The 6,220-nt window shown below is 35.9% G+C and overlaps 1 non-coding gene across 1 annotated transcript; it reads left to right on the forward strand.

Annotated features, from left to right (window-relative positions):
- The first annotated feature begins 2,527 nt into the window (after nucleotides 1-2,527).
- LOC121215794 (small nucleolar RNA R71) lies at nucleotides 2,528-2,634 on the forward strand. The gene has a single exon (XR_005911767.1). It is a non-coding gene; the product is annotated as a small nucleolar RNA R71 (small nucleolar RNA).
- The last annotated feature ends 3,586 nt before the right edge of the window (nucleotides 2,635-6,220 follow it).

Here is a 6,220-nt window from a genome sequence, read left to right on the forward strand (position 1 = left end):
AAATAGTCACTTTGGTACCTTCTCGTACCATGAAATGGCACTTTTCCCAGTTAAATACAAGGTTTGTTTCTTCGCATCGCCTTAGTACCTTGGCTAGATTGGCTAGGCAATCATCATATGTATCTCTGAATACTGAAAAATCATCCATAAAAACTTGCCAATATTTCTCAACCATGTAATAAAAATAGACATCATACATCTTTGAAATGTAGCAGGTGCATTACATAAACCAAATGGCATGCGCCTAAATGCAAATGTACCGTACGGGCAGCTGAATGTTGTCTTGTGCTAATCTTCAGGTGCTATCTGTGATGAGGTAAATTATACCCATATCTAACCACTTGATGATTTCTTTCTTAACTACGTCATTCATGATGGGGTTCAGTCTTCGTTGTCCATCAATCGTCCCTTTTTTTCCACCTTCTAAGATAATCTTGTGCATGCATACAGATGGACTAATTCTGAAAATATCAGCTATGGTCCATCTGATAATCTTCTTGAATTGTTTCAACACCAGGATGAGTTTCTCTTCTTGCTCAGTGGTTAATTTTGCTGAAACAATCACAGGCAAAGTAGAAGAGTTACCTAAGTAAACATATTTCAAATGTGAGGGAAGTACCTTCAGTTCTAATTTAGGTGGATCCTCGATTGACGCTTTTGGTTGGGCATAATCCCTTTTCTCTAACTCCAAAGATTCAAAGTAGGATTGTGGATTAAATCCCCTTTGATTAGCTTCTAACAAAGCTAAGTATTCATCCTCCTCTTAATCATTTGGAGGATCTGATGTCAAAATTTGTTCCAATGGGTCCTCAACATAATTGAGTTCCTTTTCCACGATTAAATCCTCTAAATCAGACACTACAGAATAATCAGCAATTGTGTCAGGGAATCGCATGGACTTAAAAACGTTAAATGTTACCTGATCATCCTGAACATGCATAGTAAGCTCGCCCTTCTGCACATCAATAAGGGCCCTTTCGGTTGCTAAGAATGGTCTTCCTAAGATGATTGACACCTCTTTGTCTGCTTCAAAGTCTAGAATCACAAAGTCAGTAGGAAAGATATATTTGTCTACACGTACCAATACATCATCGATTTTTCCTTCTGGATTTGCTAAGGATCGATCTGCTAATTGAAGTGTAACTATAGTAGGTCTGACTTCACCTATCCTCAACTTCCTAAATATTGACATGGGCATCAAGTTGATACTCGCACCTAAGTCACATAGTGCCTTACCATAATATGTTGCTCCAATATTGCAAGGTATGGTAAAACATCCAGGATCCTTCAACTTTGGGGGTAGTTTGTCTTGAAGATATACACTGCATACCTTCATTAGGGCTACCGTCTCAAATTGTCCAATCCTTCATTTTTTAGACAGGATATCCTTCATGAATTTGACGTAGTTTGGCATTTGTGCAAGTGCTTCAACCAACGAGATGTTGATATGAAGTTTCTTAAGTATGTCTAAGAACTTCTTAAATTGAATTTCCTGCCTCTGCTTCTGAAGTTTTCGAGGGTAGGGTGGTGGAGGTTTCTTTTCTGGAACTAGTTGATTCATTTTCTGTGGCAATTTTGCATCTAACGGAGTTATTAATTGATCAGAATTAGCTTGTTCAGAAGTTACCTTGTCAGATTTTGCAGATTCAATTTTTGGTGAAACTAGAATTTCAAGACTCTGTTGAACTTCCTCTGAGTCTTGAGCGTCAGCTGGCTCCTTCTCAACTTCGACGGAATTGGGCTCTAAAGTCTTTCTCCTCCTCAATGTTAATGCTTTACAATGCTCCTTCCTTGGATTCCTCAGATTCTCCATATCTCGAGGTAAAACACCTTGTGGTCTGGTTCTGAGTTTAGTTGTAAGCTGGCCCACTTGATTCTCCAAATTTCGTAGAGAGGCATCATATTTCGCCATGTATGCCTTCAATAGATTCTATAGGCTATTGGATGGTTCAGCTTGGGTTGGTTCCTGAGCTTGTTGGGAAAACTAGGTGGCTGAGTCGATCTAGGTTAGACATAATTGTTACTGGTTCTTGCCCCTTGGTTACTCCTGGAAAAATTCGGGTGGTTTTGCCATGATGGGTTATAGAAATTGGATTGTAGCCTTTGCCTTCCTCGATTTTGGTTCTGGTTACCCATATAATACATAGATTCTAGGTTCGATGGACATTCTTCTAACAAATGTCCTTCCCCAGAATAAACACAGGCTACATTTTGAAATTCATTCAATGGTTGTGCTACAAAACTATTACACCCATTGGTAGTAAGATTTTTTAACATTTAGGACATTGATGATACTTGAGATGCGAGTGAAGTAAGAACATCTACTTCATGTATTCTAGTCATTCATCTTCCTGATGCTGCTCGATTGGTTCACCATTGATAATTGTTGTTGGAAATCCTCTCAATGATCTCATAAGCCTCATTATAAGACTTAGAAAAGAGAGCACCATTAGCAGAAACGTCCACTACCATCCTCGTGTGAGAATTGAGACCATTATAAAATGTCTCAAGTTGTATGCAATGTGGGATTCTGTGATGAAGGCACTTTTCTAATAATTCTTTGTACCTTTCCCATGCCTTATATAATGACTCATCATCCATTTGTTAGAGAGCAGTGGTCTCATTCCTCAACTTAGCATTCTTGCTAGGCGGGAAATACTTCATAAGGAATTTTTCTGCTAACTCTTGCCATGTTGAAATTGAGTTTGGTGGTTATGAGTTCAACCAAGATCGAGCTCTGTCCCTTAGAGAATATGGGAACAACTTAAATCATAATGAATCTTCGGGTACTCCGACTAACTTGAAAGAATTGGTCACCTCCATAAATAGTCTTAACTGTAGGTGAGGATTTTCGGTAGGTATTCCACTGAATTGGCCCACTGTCTGAAGCATCTGGAACATGACTGGCTTCAACTTGAACTGTTTTGCCTCAATTTTGGGTCTTCTAATACCTGGATTAAGATCATGAAATACTGGCACGGCATACTGTCTCAAAGCACTATCCCTATCATTAACAAAAAGGATAGGATTTTGAGCTAGGTTTGCTCTGTTTCCTTGATTTAGATATTCAAAGTTCATCCCTTCAGTCCTTCTCTGACTTGCTTGTATTCTTCCCTGTCAAAAAGTTCGTTCAATCTCAGGGTCTACAGGAAGTAAATCGATGATTCAGTCAATACCCATAAACACCTGAAATAATCACAGAAAAATTAACTAAGTTAAAATTTGAATAGGAAAATAAACCAAAATGAAAAACTAACAACTTCACAAATAATGACTTTTTTTTAAAACACAGTCCCCGTCAATGGTGCCAAAAACTTAAAATGACAGAAAGGTGCAAGTGTACACAATTGCAACAAGTAATAAACTGAGAAGTAAATGTCGAGTTATCGTACCCACGGAGACTGTGAAAAGAATTATTTATGAATGCTATTTAAAACACTTTGGTGAAAAAAAATATTTTGTTTGAACAGGGTGAAAAAAACTAAGATTTTAAACTAAGTAAACTAAATAAATAAATCTCAAATGCACGATTTCAAAATACGATTTTAATAAAGAAGACATAATTGTGTTAGATTAATTACATTTCTTAACTTAGAATTATTAAACTCATGTTTATATTGTTACAAATAAGTTTATGGCAACTCGATAATTTGCTAACTTATGAACATACTCACCTACCAAAATCCATTTATCTCTTGACTATATCCCTATGTCAATTCAATCGATTAAACAAATCTTAATAGGCAAATATGTTATTGCACATACATACTCATTAAATCGAAATAATCTCTTGTACATATCCTTATGTCAATTCAAACAATTAACTCGATTTAATAAGCACATAAAAGAATATGTGAGGTAACAAAATATCCTTACCTTGAAATAGTTTAATCACAATAATCTTACAAGTTATGCAAGGCAAATGTATCGTCAGATACCGTTGCTAATCTAACCCTCAGCTACCTTAGATGATTAAACATGCACTGATTAAGTACTGTGTCCATTAATTACAATTTCAATCCGTTTAAATATTTAATTCATTAGTTACCTAACAATTCTAATGCAAGAATTACTTAGTCATGATTTTACTTAATGAAGCATCTTATCGAGGCCTATAACAACATAAACACAATTTCAATAATTTTAACAAAAAAAATGCAATCAACCTAACACGAATTATTAAGTTCGCATTATTCGTAGTCAGTGCACTGCACCTGGAATACCAAGGGGATTGGCGATTTTATCACATATTATTTGTTATTGGTGATTGTATCACACTATTTGATATCCGGCAAATTTTCTATATTATTGATTATTCGGTCATTTTACCAAATCGAACTATGCTCATAATGTTTTGGAGTTTGGCAGACGGGTTCTAGGGAACTCGTAGTGTGTAGCGGATGGTATGGGTAGGACCTTCTTTGCATTGCATCATGTGCACGACATATTCTAATGTTATTGGTTTATGTTACGCATTGTATTTTGTTGTATTGAATGCTATTAAAATTAATGATTATTACTCGAAAGAATGATGACCTATGTCATACACTGTTCGACATCCATTTGATAATGGCTACGTAATGACATGAAATTCCTATGATGGTTCTGTTTTCTTCTGTTAATGCTAATATGTTTCACTTTATTTGATGTTTTATCCCATTTAAATAATTATTCGACTCACACAGAGGTTTTCATAAGCTCACCCCCAATAGTGTTTAACTTTTCAGGTAAACCTCAAAATTAGTACCAGACTCGGCATTCGGAGAATCAAATTGGACCTCAGATTATTATTTAATTGAGTATTATTAAGTCTTTATTAGTTTTGGCTTGTAATTTTTAATTATTTCTGGTTTGTGGCTTTCTAACTTTTCTTTTAAGGATTTTTGCATGCATGAATTACTCAAGCATAATAACTAGATAATGCATGATATCGGGCTTAAGTAAAATTTGATATTGTTCCCTAGTGTCCACTACATTGTAAAGGAACTAATTTTGATAAACAAATCGATAAGGCAACTAATTTTCCAAAATGACTTGAAAAATGGTTTTTTTTGCTGCATTAGTTTAACATCGAGTTTTTTTTTAAAGAGGAGTGACAAGTAAACGATTTTTCTAAAACAACACTATCAACAATAAAATGAATACTAAGTATACACGACTTTATGAATGAATGCTTTCAAGCTAACTCAAAGTACAACTGATTTTCTCTAAAATCAGTTTATTTAAGGTCTCCAAAAGTAATGTAAGGTAGCTTACCCATTTCAATGGCTAATGTAGCCTTCTCAATCTAGCCATAACGTCTAGGCTGGGTTTGGGAGGTTATATGAACTGTCATCACTATCCCTCCTTATTTCCCTCTTCTCAACTGCTCACGTCTCTTAAGTTTCTCCTAAAGTTTTCAATATCTTTTCTTTCACTAAATTCTCCAAGACTTCTTCCAGTTTTCTCCAATGGCTCGCGGCAAAACTCCCTTCAAAATACTGAATCATCAAGGGCTGGTGCTACTCAGCTAAAGACGTTCTTAAACAGTGTTGCAACCACGAGATACAATAGAAACGTCACGAAGTGGTCTTTCTATTTTGAGCAAGAGTTCTTATTTAATGATGAAACATACATGGGATACAATGAAGTTATGACCTCCACAGTAGAAAAAAATGGGTGGAATATTTTTTGTTTGCACCCCGAGGAAGTTTTAGGGAAAATTGTTTGAGAATTTTATGCTCATGTGAATTCTCCAGATTCTCATTTTATCTATGTAAGGAGCACTTTCATTCCTGTTGATGAAGACCATATTAATGCACAGTTTGATCTTGCAAGCATACAAGACGAACACATGTCGTTTGTTGAAAGTATCACGGCTGAGGGTTTAACATAGGTATTGGAGGATTTATGCATCGAAGGAACATGATGGACTGGTTCCAGTCATGAGTGTTATACTGTCGAGAGGGCTTTGTTGAAGCCTATTGGGAAAATATGGTATTATTTTTTTAGGAGCTGACTTATGTTGTCTATGCACAATAAAATTGTTTCAAAAGAGAGAACTCTTTTACTGCACTCCATCATAAAAGGGAGAAGAATTAATGTAGGTAGGATCATCTTTCAGGAAGTACATCAGTGTGGTGAGAAGAACGCGGGTAGCTTAAACTTTCCCTCACTTATTATTGCTCTATGTCGAGTGGATTGAGTCCCTTTCAATGAGGATTAGGATATCACCCCTAAC

This window comes from Gossypium hirsutum, chromosome D03 (assembly GCF_007990345.1).
Source record: "Gossypium hirsutum isolate 1008001.06 chromosome D03, Gossypium_hirsutum_v2.1, whole genome shotgun sequence".
Classification (NCBI taxonomy): domain Eukaryota; kingdom Viridiplantae; phylum Streptophyta; class Magnoliopsida; order Malvales; family Malvaceae; genus Gossypium; species Gossypium hirsutum.